General features: G+C 44.3%; 1 long non-coding RNA gene across 1 annotated transcript; it reads right to left on the bottom strand.

Moving 5' to 3' along the window:
* Nucleotides 1–5,137: 5,137 nt before the first annotated feature.
* Nucleotides 5,138–12,421, bottom strand: LOC113987845. The gene is made up of 3 exons (XR_003540678.2): nt 12,349–12,421; nt 7,709–7,760; nt 5,138–6,676 (listed from the first exon to the last, which is right to left on the bottom strand). It is a non-coding gene; the product is annotated as an uncharacterized LOC113987845 (long non-coding RNA).
* Between the last annotated feature and the right edge of the window lie 233 nt (nt 12,422–12,654).

The following is a 12,654-nucleotide window of genomic DNA, read 5'->3' as shown; positions in this document are numbered from 1 at the left end:
TGCTCCGTGGAGATTTCCTTCCACAGGAATTTCAGGGGGTCCCCTAGGCAGTATTCCACCCCTCCTTTCCCAGTCACAAGGATTCTGGGGGTTTTTGACTCAGTTCTTACCCAAGAAATGTTTCCAGCTGGCTTCTCCTGCTTCATTGCAGGCTCTCTCTCCTCGCAGGACATCCCTGCGTCTCTCAGTCCATATTTTGCTGCTCGCCTCCAAGCTGCTGCGGGAGCCCGGGCTGCTCCTCCACAGAGGCTTGCTCCGTGGCTGTGTGCTGCAGCTGCCTCTCCAGGGTCATGGCTAACCAGCCTGGCCTGCTCTGGGCCACCCCTCAGCTCATGTTGGCTTAGTGTTCCTGCCCACTGGGGCTTGGTTCCAGCCCCCAGCTGGATTGGGTCCCGTGCCACCGCCTCTCCCTGGCAGTGGGGCGGTGACATGGTCTTAGCTCAGCATCCCAGCCCAGCTACAAAGCTGTACCGAGTCCCCTGAGCTAGGGCTGAGGGAGGAAAGAAGCCCCCTGCCGCCACGGCTAGGACCAGGGGGGGAAAGCCGTCCCGGCCCCGCTCGGTCTCTCTCTCTCTCTCTCTCTCTTTAACACATAGCATCTCACTTCATGGCTGCCCTAATTCCAGTTACGCCAACAAGCCTTCTTTTCTGGCTTGTGAATATGTCATTTCCGCAGGGGCACACTAAGCCCTCATTGGCTCAGCACCAAAAACACCACCCCTGGAGCTAGCTATCTTCCAGCTCTGGGGGGACTCTTTTTCAAACTACGACAATTTGATATGCCAGCAAATACATCAGCACTGCCACTTTACCTTGAGGTCCCCATGTTTGTAAGCTGAGGTAGTTCCCAGCAGGGTAGTCAGGTAGGTCGGGGCATCCATCCCTGCCCAGCAATACCCTGGGCAATCCCTGAGTGCAGGAGCCAGAGCACTCCCCTTGGGCTCTCTAGCATGACCAAAGCAGTATAGAAAGCTGGTAAAGTCAGCTCATGACATCTTGTTTTCACCCCAAGCTCAATGCAGCCTCCATCAGTTCCCCCCATATCACCCAAGATACAGACTAGGGTCTTTAGGGTGTATGGTAAAACCTCTTGAAATCTGTTTGACTGCTGCTTCCATAAACACAGATTAGCAAAATCTGGTTTATTTCAGGTTTTTTTCATGTTTTCTGTGAATTTTGAAAGCAAACACCTCAGAAAGTCCCCATACAAGTGTGTTTCCAGCATGGGAGGAAGGAACAGCTTAGCAGTGTTTTTGCTGCCCAACCCAGTCATTCACCCCTACTCAAACTATGCAGTGAAGTGTGAGCAAAGTGTGAGTTTCTAACCACTGACACCACTTCTTTGCCATTAAATTCTGGTTCATACATTTCATTTCTTTTCAGAAAGATTCTCTAGAGAGCTGGAGGCGTGAGTGTCGATGGACACATTTACACTGCACCAGTCGCTCAGGGCAGAACCGTTCTTAGTCCTGCTCATAGTGAATGAACCAGGGCATCTGTGCCCTAAACAGTTCTAGGCTTTGAAATGACAAGGGAACTGTAATTAAAAATTTAAGAGACAATATTTTGCATAAATAATTTTTCCTGAAAAAATTCTGTTCAGGGTGAAGGAAGTGAAAGCAGAGAATTTTGTTGCTTTATTGTTTTGGGTTTGGTTTTGGGTTTTTTTCTTTAAGACTGCAGCTTATCGTTGTAAAGTATCTCTCTCAAACCAACATAAGCTTTTTGCAATATCATTGCACATAATGTCAAAACCTTAACATTAATTCCTTACCTGGCACAATACCACAAACTAGCTTGGAAGGGGGAAGGGAACAGAACCAAGCTTGCCAGTGATAAGTGATGGTATGGTGTGCCAAAACTTGAGGAAAGGAGCACTAATGGGACTTCTCAATATGCTTCAGGAGGTATTGGCCACAATGTACTACACCCGAAATGTTTGTACTTCAGTACAAATGCTTCAGTGTCCAGCACAAGAAACAAAGAAGAGGAGCTCAAAGCTTTGGCTCAGTCTCAGAGATTTGACATCGTTGGCATAAGTGAAACCTGGTGGGGTGAGACCTGTGACTGGAGTGTCCTGTTAGATGGTTACAAGGATAGACATGGTTAGGAGGGATAGGCAGGGCAGAAGAGGTGATGAGGTGGCACTCTACGTATCAGGAGGGTTAGAACATATAGAGCTCATAGTTGGCAATGCCACAGTTGAGAGCCTCTGGATAAGAATCAAGGGGCAGACAAATAATGCAGATGTCATCATAGGAGTCTACTATAGACTTCCCGGCCAGGACAATGATGTCAACAACTTATTCTTTGAGAAACTAAGAGATATTTTCAAGTCAACTGCCCTTGTCCTTATGGGGCACTTTAACTTGCCAGAAATTAACTGGGAGCATCGCACATCTGGTACAACCTGGGTGAAAAGATTCCTCAAAAGCCTGGATGACAACTTTATGGAACAAGTCCTAAGGGAGACGACTCGAAAGATGCTCTCCTTGATCTGCTGCTTGTCAACAAAGAGGATCTCCTGAGCAAAGTGGAGATTGGCGGCTGTCTTGGCCACAGTGCCACAAAGTGATTGAGTTTAAAATCTCTGTTGATAGGAGGAAAAGTGCCAGCAAAACCTCAACTCTGGACATGAGGAGAGCAGACTTCAGGCTCCTCAGGGAATTAGTAAGCAAGTTCCCCTGGGAAAATGCTATTGCAGGTGCTGGGGTCCATCAGTGCTGATCACCTTTCAAATATCATCTCCTAAGGGCACAGCAGCAGGCAATTCCCAAACGTCAGAAGTCAAGCAGGTGAGGCAGAAGGCCATCTTGGCTGAACAGTAATCTTCTCTTGGAAATAAGGCAAAAAAAGGAAAGGTGTATGCCCAGTAGAAACAAGGTCAAGTGACATGGGAGGAATTCAGAGATGCTGCTTGCTGCTGTAGCCAAAGCTCAACTGGAGTTGAAGCAGGCCAGAAATGTGGGGGACGATAAAAAGAGGGTTTTTTTAAATACATTAATGGCAATAGGTAGTATAGAAATATCATTGGCCTGGTACAGGATGAGGATGGTCACCTCACAGAGACAGAGACAAGGCACAGGTGTTTAACACTTTCTTTGCCTTTGTCTTCAAACACAGACGAGGGATCAAGGGGGTCTCAGTGCCCTGAGCTGGAGGACCATGACTGGGAGAATGATCAACTCCCAGTGGACCCTGAAACTGTGCAGGATCTTCTGCTCTAGCTGGATACCTACAAATCTATGGGGCCTGATGGAATTCTTCCCAGAATCCTCAAAGAACTAGCTGATGTCATCACAAAACCTCTCAATGATTTTTAAGCAGTCTTGGAAATCTGGAGAGGTCACTGACTGGAAACTGGTAAACATTGTCTCGATTTTCAAGAGGGGCAAGAAGGAGGACCCTGGAAACTACAGGCCTGTCAGTCTCACTTCAGTGCCTGGAAAAGTTATGGAGAAGACTATTCCAGGAAGTACTGAAAAACACCTGAAAGACAACACAGTCATTGGTCACAGCCAACACAGCTTCATGAGAGAAAAGTCCTGTTTATCCACCTAGCTGATCAAGGGAAGCCAGCCGATGTAATATTTTTGGATTTCAGTAAAGCTTTCAATACTGTCTCTCACAGGATCCTTATGGACAAAATGTCCAGCACACAGCTGGATAAACACATCATGTGGTGGGTGAGCAATCGGCTCATAGGTTGAGCACAGAGGGTAACAGTGAATGGGATGACATTAGACTGGGAACCTGTCACTAGTGAGGTTCCACAGGGCTCCATTTCAGGCCCTGTGCTCTTCAACATCTTCATAAACAACTTGGTCGCAGGACTAGAAGGAATACTAAGCAAAGGAAAAAGGTTCTTCACCCAGAGGGTAGCTGGGGACTGGAACAGGCTCCCAGCAACAAGTTCGATCATAGCACCAAGCCTGACAGAGTTCAAGAAGCATTTGGATGATACTCTCAGGCACATGATGTGACTCTGGGGGAATGGTCCTGTGTAGGGTTGAGAGTTGGACTCAGTGATTCTTGTCTGTCTCTTCCAACTCAGCATGTTCTGAGATTCTGTGATTCTGTGAATATTACTGAAAGGCTGGATAAAAGGACAGGGTATATTTGCACTGTACCTTGCTTTGTTCCATAATAAACGTAAGTTACTTAACCAAAAGAACCCAGTGACAGGAAAAGGAAGTCTTGCTTACAACATTATTTATCTTGTCACCAGAACTAAGTCTATCACATAAAGATAATAACTACAATTAAAAAGCCATCTTTTCACTGAATAACAGTGAGAAACAGGAAAAGATAAGTCATACCACACTCAGAAACTTCTCTTGCACGTGATTTTTTCCCAACCTTCAAATAATTTTTGCCCTCCCATTTCTAGCTTAATCAAAGACCATGTGAAAATCTTAATAAAAAAATTCACCTTTAAATACTCACCCAGACTGGAGAAGTCTGCCTCTATGCTCACCAGCAGTGCAGTGCATGGACTCATCTCAGCCAAGGGCCTCCCCTTGTCCCATCTCCTCTGCCCCTCCAGGCATGAAGTGGTGGGCAGGGTGCTGTACCACCAGACCACACCACAGCTTCTCTACTACTTCTGCTTGAATCCTCTCCAGAGGAATATTAGTACAAAAGCATATTCAAATTCATTTGATCAATACCCACTTGAGTGTAATGAGGGATTATTTCAACAGATGTTCACTACTTTTCCCCTGGGTATTAAGTACACATACTCCACCCCACCTCTTGTCAGTGAGACACAGGGGAAACTAGCCACTGGTAATAGTTTATCTGCACAGATTTCATGTGGTTTGTCATCACAAGACAGGGTTTGATAGATTGTGAAGTTATTTTGCTAAACTAAGTGGTTTATTCTGACTTCAGTCACACAATTTTTTTTTTTGTTCAAAGTCTAGGATTTATACAAATGTGTGTTTTAGAAACAATTTCAACCAACTTTTAGATGATATCTCTCCTCTCTAAAACCTCACTACTGTAAAATCCGTTGAAAAAAAAAAAAGTTGGAAGTATATAATGATTCATGCAATCTCTTCCTTTCCCATGTGAAAGTAGTTCTAGTTCCTCAGACACTTTATCTAGGTGTTTTTCACAAATGTCTATATACCTTAGGTGGAAATGTTCATACATAAGTCTCAGTTATTCTTTATTTCAGTTCATGATGAGTTGTTTTAAACATAGCTCTTATCTCCAGCTACATCTCTCCAAGCAACAGGAAAATATTGTCATATTTTTTCAAAACGTCACAGGTACTTTCATACATTTCAAAGTTAATTGTGGCCAGAAGATGTTAGATGGGAAGCAGGCCTTTAGCTGGAGCAGCACATCCTGCACACTCATCTCATGTCCGCAAATGATGCCTTCAGTTCCCACAGCTCCACCATCTTCCAGGGGCTGGGGGATCTCCACAGCTTTGCTGCATGTTTTGGTCTCCCATCTGCTCAGGTGTCCCCATGTCTCCATGTCCATGCTTTCCAATGGCAGAGGCTGGCTGCTGCCTGCCCATGTCAGGACAGGGCTGGGTGTGACCAGACTGCCAGCCCAGGCATCAGGGCAGTGCCTGTGGTCAGCACAGCTGCTGTCGTGCAGTGAGAGTGCTGTCACACTGACAGCTAAAAAGAGTTTCCTTGTGGGCAGATTCTTCTTCCCAGTTCCTCTACTAGCCATTTTTTGCCTCCCCCTTGCTTGTCACAGCCTCCTCCTGCCTGCCTGCTGCATTTCATCTTCCCCTCTGCAAACATACACATTGCTCCGTGACCATGCACCATCCCAGTCTGCTTCAAATGCCTGGCTTTCCAGCATACAATTCATGCCGGCCTACCCCAGCTGCTCTGGGGACCCCACAGCACTTCACGGTGGTTGCCCATCTCTGCTACCTCTCAGTGCTTCTCTCCCTCCTTAAGGTGTGGCATCGAGGGTGGAGAAGTGTTTGCTTTTGTTCTAGGAGGTTATTTGAGGCTGTCAGCTGCATAATTAAGAAATATTTCCACCAAGTGATTAGCAGCCTACCCAGCTGGGAGTATCTTTTATTCACCCTGTGCTTGGGAGCACACCCAGGCTTTTGCTTGGTGCTGAGCTATTTGCACTTTTTCCCTGAAGTTCTTTTCAGTGGAAAAGGCTGAAGATGTACTCGTCTTCTGGGAAGGTCCCAGAAACAGTTGGCCCCAGGTGAGCTGCATCCATCCCCTCCCCCCACATGGGACAGAGAGAAGGGGCTCCACCTGAGCTGGGTAAGGCAGGGCTGGCCCTTGCACCGTCTGGCTGCAGTGTCAGACTGCCTGTGTTTCAGAGAATATGATTTGAGTGCGCAATTTCACCTTGCCTCTTGCTAGCCAGAACCACCACACTGCAGCCTCGCTGGCACAAGATGAGGTTTTCCTTGTAATCATAAAAAAGCATGGGACAATACTACCTCAATAGGCAATGAAAAAAAATTTCTAGACTTCCAAGAGAAACAATCTAGTCATCTATAATCCTCTACAGACATGTATACCTACCTCTTCTGAGGCATCATCTTCCCAGAGGCATGCAGGTTCTCTCTCTCCCTCTTCACTTAGACTGACAGTCAGTGTGCTTGCACATGCCCCATGGAGCCAGCAGCCCACACATGTCCTTCGAGAGTTGCTGTGCTCTACTTATGGGATCAAGGCTAAAAATGGCACAAGAGCTTGGGAGAATTATTCTCTGAAGAACCACTTCCTGCCATTTAACTATGCTTTTATTTTTGCCCTTTTTTTTTTTTTCTTTTTTGGCTTAAGAAGTAACATAGCCACTATTTGTAAATGTTTCCTCCCTCTTCAATAATTTTCTCCATGTCTTTCCAGAGACTGTTGAAGGCAGAGGAAAACACCACAGGCTTCAGTGGCAGTCATGCATTATAGAGTTCCACAAAATATTCAAATATCACAGCAAGGAGCAAGATATAGCAACGTGGACTACAGCTTACTCTTCAGAGCTTTGTCAGAGATTTGGCTCGTGTTTCTTTCTAAAAGCAGAAAAGTTGCACTTTATATGAATCATATAAACAACCCATACTTGCCTGAGCACTTTATTTATGGACTGCATTGTAGTCAGCTTGAAGGAGGCAGTCAGTCAGTGACAGCTTTCCCAGTCAGAGATGTCACTTGGAGGTTCTCAGATTCAAACCCATCACTCTGAGGGCTGGGTTACCAGCACAGCAGAGGAAGGCATGTTTACCCAAGCATTCTCATTCATTGATTAGAATTGCAAAAAGAGAAGATCAGAGAGGAACCTCTTTTCTTCTTAAACTTCATGCAAATTTCAATGTTGAGACTGAAAGTTACCCAAACAGCTATTAATACTGTTACCGTACTCACAAGCCAGGCAAGATGCTGCCTGTCAAGACACCTCAGTTCTTCCATAAAAATCCTAGAAAATCCTACTGCCACACATTACTTCTCTACCTGCATTTTTTACAACTTGACATCCTTTTCTGAGGAAGGTGTCATCTTCACCCTCTCAGAGAAAACCATACAGAACTGGCATGGCTTTACTTGCAGTTTGAAGCCTTCTATTGCCATCCCTTAAATGCTTTCAATGCTTCAGGTTTTGGGTTGTTTTTTTTAATAGCATTCCTAGTAACACTGCTCTGCATAACATTTTCATACACTAGATCAGGTGTTTGAGATATTCTATATAAATGTATATTATATATACATACCTAATCCTATCTCAGTGCTGGTGCAGCATCATCTCTTGAAGGTACAATGTTTCTGTAAGCAAAGGTGACAGACAGAGCAAGGCTCATAGCTGACAAGCTCTAAAGAGAGGCTCGTAATCACAACTCACTTTCTATTTGGCATCACAATGGGCAGTTTCATCAAGGACTGACTAAACAGGAATGCAAGATTAGCTTTAAGATCCGTTAAGAAATCCATCATTTCCCCATTTTAGAAAGCTGAAACCATGTGTTTTCTCCAAATTTACATGAGTCCTGGTCTTGTTATTAGAAACAACAAACAGAACTCAGAAGAATTACCAGCAATTGAGAGAAATGGAGAAAAAGTTAATAAATAAATCATCACTCAGTATAAGAAAAGTCTCTAGAGTGCTTGTGTGACTCTTTATTTGCATACTTTGAAATTTATACTAATTTCTATTGGCATGACAGTAATAAAAAAATGTTTAAAAGGGTTTTGCACAATTTTAATTGAATTTTGTTAATTGGTAGTTACCACTTTCACATGATATACCCTGGAGAAAGAGCCTTCCTTTTACTAAAAGACTAAGATGAAGGTAAAATGTTGATTAAACCACTTCAGCCTCATATAAATCTCATCTCAGACACTTTCAGCTGACCATAGTAGTTTTATTTTTAATATTGCGGCTAATCATGGCTAGGCTTCGCGAACGAAGATTTGGGAAGGCTCTATCCACATTTGCTGCAGGCACGCTGGTGGCTTATGAGGCCAATACGTGACAGACAAATCCGATTGCAGTTGCGGCTAATAATCTAAATTCAAATCTCACTGCTGGAACAGGGGAAAAGTGTAGAAAGAACACTATCCTTTTCAGCTGAGAATGTGCAAGATGATTGTCATAGTCAATGTCCTAGTTAGAACAGCTGGGACCAGTTCATCACTGGATGGGTGTAACCCAAAACTGTGTATTCTATAGCCTTCCATGCCATTTCCCAGAAACTGTTATCAATAGACCATTTACACCATCTGCCCAGAGCAGTCTGACTCCTCAGGCTATAAACTAGGTGTTAAGAGGCCTGCGAGATAGGAGGACAGCTCTTGTCCTCACGCCCATTGGGGAACCCCCTGCCCTGAGGGAAGTACTGGGCATTCCTGCCTGAACTGGAGAATATATAATCTTGGAGTCTTGGAACTTTTTTAACCACTCGTGGGATCCAGAGGAAGACTGCAGATCACCACTCTCAACTGGACTGCAACCATCACTTTTCAACCAGACTGCAACCATCACTCTCGACCGGACTACAATCACCACTCTTGACCAGACTACAACAGCACTCTCACCAACAGGTTTTCCCCTCTCCTTTTCCTTTGGACTCAGGGGGCCCAACGAACACCACTCTGTTCATGCCCCAGGGTGCTGGGTTATACATTTGGGTTTTGTGGGTTAAAATCAATTGTTTGTCTGTATAATTGCACTTATTATATTATTTTATTAAATTGCTATTCTGACTTATAAACTCTCTTTTGAGTTGGGTTCATTTCCCCTGCCGGTTTACCTTTGAACCAGCACAGTCAACAAGATACACCAATCCCTCCTTGTGGGTAGGTTATTTCAGTAGCTACTGCCTGACCTGTCTGCCATTCTCCATCACTCTTTCTTCTTAACTGCAGCAGTGCATACCAGAATCCCCATGAGTGACAGTAACCAGGAAGTCAGCCTTGCTGGGCAGAAAAATTTTTGGTGCCACAGTATTCTTCCAGAAAACCCCAGTGGTTAACCCAGGGCTTTATTAAGTGCTTACATTTCACTGTTTTATGTAAAGAAATAGGAATCTATTTAAAAGATTTTATCAGACACAGATACAGAAGCAACGCTTTCCTATCACTGGGCACTCATTATAATGCTTGGCAATTGGGACACAGCATTGCTTCAGCTCAGGTAGAACTGTCTTTAACTTTGGCTCCTCCCTTAAGATGAACCCAAAAATTTCACATTTTAAATGTGCAAAAAACTGTTAAAGTCTTTCTATTAAAAACATAATAATAATTACTCTTCTTTTTCTAATCTATGTAGAAATTAAAAAGCTGGCTTACAAGGAAAAAAAAGATCCTTAGCAGGTAATTTAGTTGCCTGGCCAGAAATGCTTTTTAAAAGAACTTGATTTCTAAATGGTAATAGAAACAAGCCAATGTTTAATACACAATGTTTCTTTCTCTGTGAGTGTTATACTTTCTTTATGGAATGGATCAGCATTTTCAAATATGGCAGACTAAAGCTAAGTATCCATGCATATGTCATCTCTGAAAATGCAAAATTAGCATTTATTTCCCTCAAAGAAGATGACTGCACTTATGTAAAAGAGTAAAAATGGATGTTACAGGGCATAGAAATCCTCATTGGTTAAGACATTGGCACCTCTGCTTTCACACACACACAGAGTAGATATGAGGAGCCGGAGAAGCACTTAAAAGAGAGGAACATATTTTCTGTTAGTTCTTGACAAATGAAATGGCAGATGAGAAAAGTTTCAGAGGATGGTAGATGGCAGCACTTTGCTGCAGTCAAGCAGCATATTGGAGATTTTATCCTCACTCTGCTGTCCAGGGACATTGTGTTATTATTATGCCTGGAGTGCATTAGAGTTGAATGGGACTGTTGTAATTTATGACCTGGTCTGAGAGGCATGACCTGGCAGTCACCACCTGACAGTCACCTCCTCTGCCCTGGGGTGCTCTGCCCATTGCTGTGCTTGTGATTGGCTCAAAGCAGTGTGGACATGCTGCCAAGCCACTGGGAACTATTGAAATAACTCACCTGTAGGCAGCTCACCTATACAGTAGGCACACAATTTCATTTTCATCAGTCTTAACTTTCTACCTGCCTGATTGACTGAAATCATTGCATCATTTCACGTTTTGTTGCAGATATTTTATGTTCTTGCTAAGTATGGACGACATAACTGGATTAAAGTTTTACTTTCCAGGTTGCAGTGGCCAGAGATCTCTTGCTACTGACTTCCACTGTAAGCCTAACTGACCACAGCAATAATTTTGCTGTTGACAGAACTATTTTGTTTCGTTTCTCCAAGAACAAAAGCTTGCTGTGAATCTCTAAGCATGAGTCATTAGTATGCTCTCGAGAAGTTTTTGGAAGCACTCCTAAGCTATTTTAACCTTGATTTGGCATGAGGTGAGACAAGCCATGGTCAATTTTGGGGAAGAAGTGTTTCAACAGCAATGCAGACATGGCCAGTGAAATAATACTGCATTCCCAGATTTCACAGGAGCTAGTATGGATGCACCAACTACATCCACGTTGCAGGCCTTTCCCTTCTTTGCCTCAGTGTCCACTTGAGGTCTGGTCTCAAATTATACCCAGTGAACAAATTGCTTTGGCAGCTTTGACAAGACCCCTCCATCACACTAATGAACTCCATAATGTCTTTATCAGATGTATCCCACGGGTCTTCAAGACCGCTCAGACAAGTGGCCTTACCCACAGCTGCCTTTTCTGTCATTGTAGCATACAAAACTGAGGAACACTGAGCAAACAAACAGCCAGATCTACAGAGCTTCTGTACATGAGGCTGGCCTGATGTTTTATGACTAGGACTGTGAATCTAGGATTAGAGATAGCAAAAGATGCAAGCCAGTCACCCCTTGATACATGGAAGATTGGTAAAGCTGACAATGATCAACATGGGATTACCGAGATAAAGTAGAAAAAATTTTTTTGTTTACTTATGTCCACAGAAGTGTAATAGAAAAACACGGACAACCATCTTTGACCTAGGATTCAGGACGCAAGTCTAGCTTTAGCACTGTAGAGCCATGATTAAAAAGTATTCTTGGTCACTGTCTGCTAAAGCATACAGACAGGGGATCCCATGAGAGACAAAAAAAGGCACCTCTTAGCTATCAGCTAATCAATGGAGCCTCTCTAACAGATGCCATGTCCAACAGCTCCCTTGCTCTGTTGGGAATGATGGATGAACACCCCATCAACTCAGGACCATCAGCAGCAAGTAATGGTCAACCAGGGGCTGCAGGGAACCTTCCCATTGGCCCAGACCATGCTTCCTACAAGCTCCACAGCTAGCTCCTGTTGGCACGATGCTTGGAGCTCCGGCTCTGTGAGCTATGACTTTGCCAGGCTTTCATAAGAGCCTAGGGTTGGCAGATTAGCATTTCTGCACACCCACTCAGAGGCATTGAAGAAAGTCCAGATGTGCCCAGGCTGTTCCTATGGCAGTAGAAATGCCAGAAGCCCTTTCCAGTGCACCCAAGGGCAGGCCCTTCAAAATTGATAATTGAAAGAACGCTGAAAGCCAAGTAGACACACTAGGTATTTCTTTTCCGTGATGTCTAGTGGGAGGAGAGGCTGAGGAGGAGGTAAAAATGAGGGAAAAGCAGCAGAGGGAACATCAAGGTCAGAGAAAGGAGGAAGAGATGCTCCATGTGGGAGCCCATGCAGCTGGCCAGCAGCCCATGAGGGACCCACATTGGAGCAGATGAATATTCCTGAAGGACTTCAGATTGTAGAAAGCCCATATCAAAGCAGATTTTTCCTAACAGCGACTGCAGTTCATGGGCAATTCACAGTGGAGCAGAGAAAGTGTGAGGAGGAAGGATTGGCAGAGAGAAATCACTATATACTCACCATATCCGCCCATGCCACCCTGTACCACTTTGGGTGGGTAGAAGAGTCTGGATTGAAGGAATTGGGTTGAACCTGGAAAAGTGGGGAGGAAGAGTGTTCCTTTAATGTTCTTCTTTTCCCAAATCTATTTTAATTGACAATAAATTACACCGATTTCCCCCAAGGAGCCTGTCTTGCCCATAACAGCAATTGGCAAGCAATGTTTCTGTCTTTATCCTGGCCTATTATCTTTCTCATCCTCTTTTCTCCCTGTGTCCTACAGGAGAAGGAGGGCAGGGAGGAGGGAGTGAGCAGCTGGGTGAGCAT

This window comes from Pipra filicauda, unplaced genomic scaffold, assembly GCF_003945595.2.
Source record: "Pipra filicauda isolate LSUMZ 115617 unplaced genomic scaffold, ASM394559v2 scaffold376_size704792_pilon, whole genome shotgun sequence".
NCBI lineage: Eukaryota > Metazoa > Chordata > Aves > Passeriformes > Pipridae > Pipra > Pipra filicauda.
Note: the sequence above shows the minus strand (reverse complement) of the source record. Positions and strands in the feature narration are given on the sequence as shown.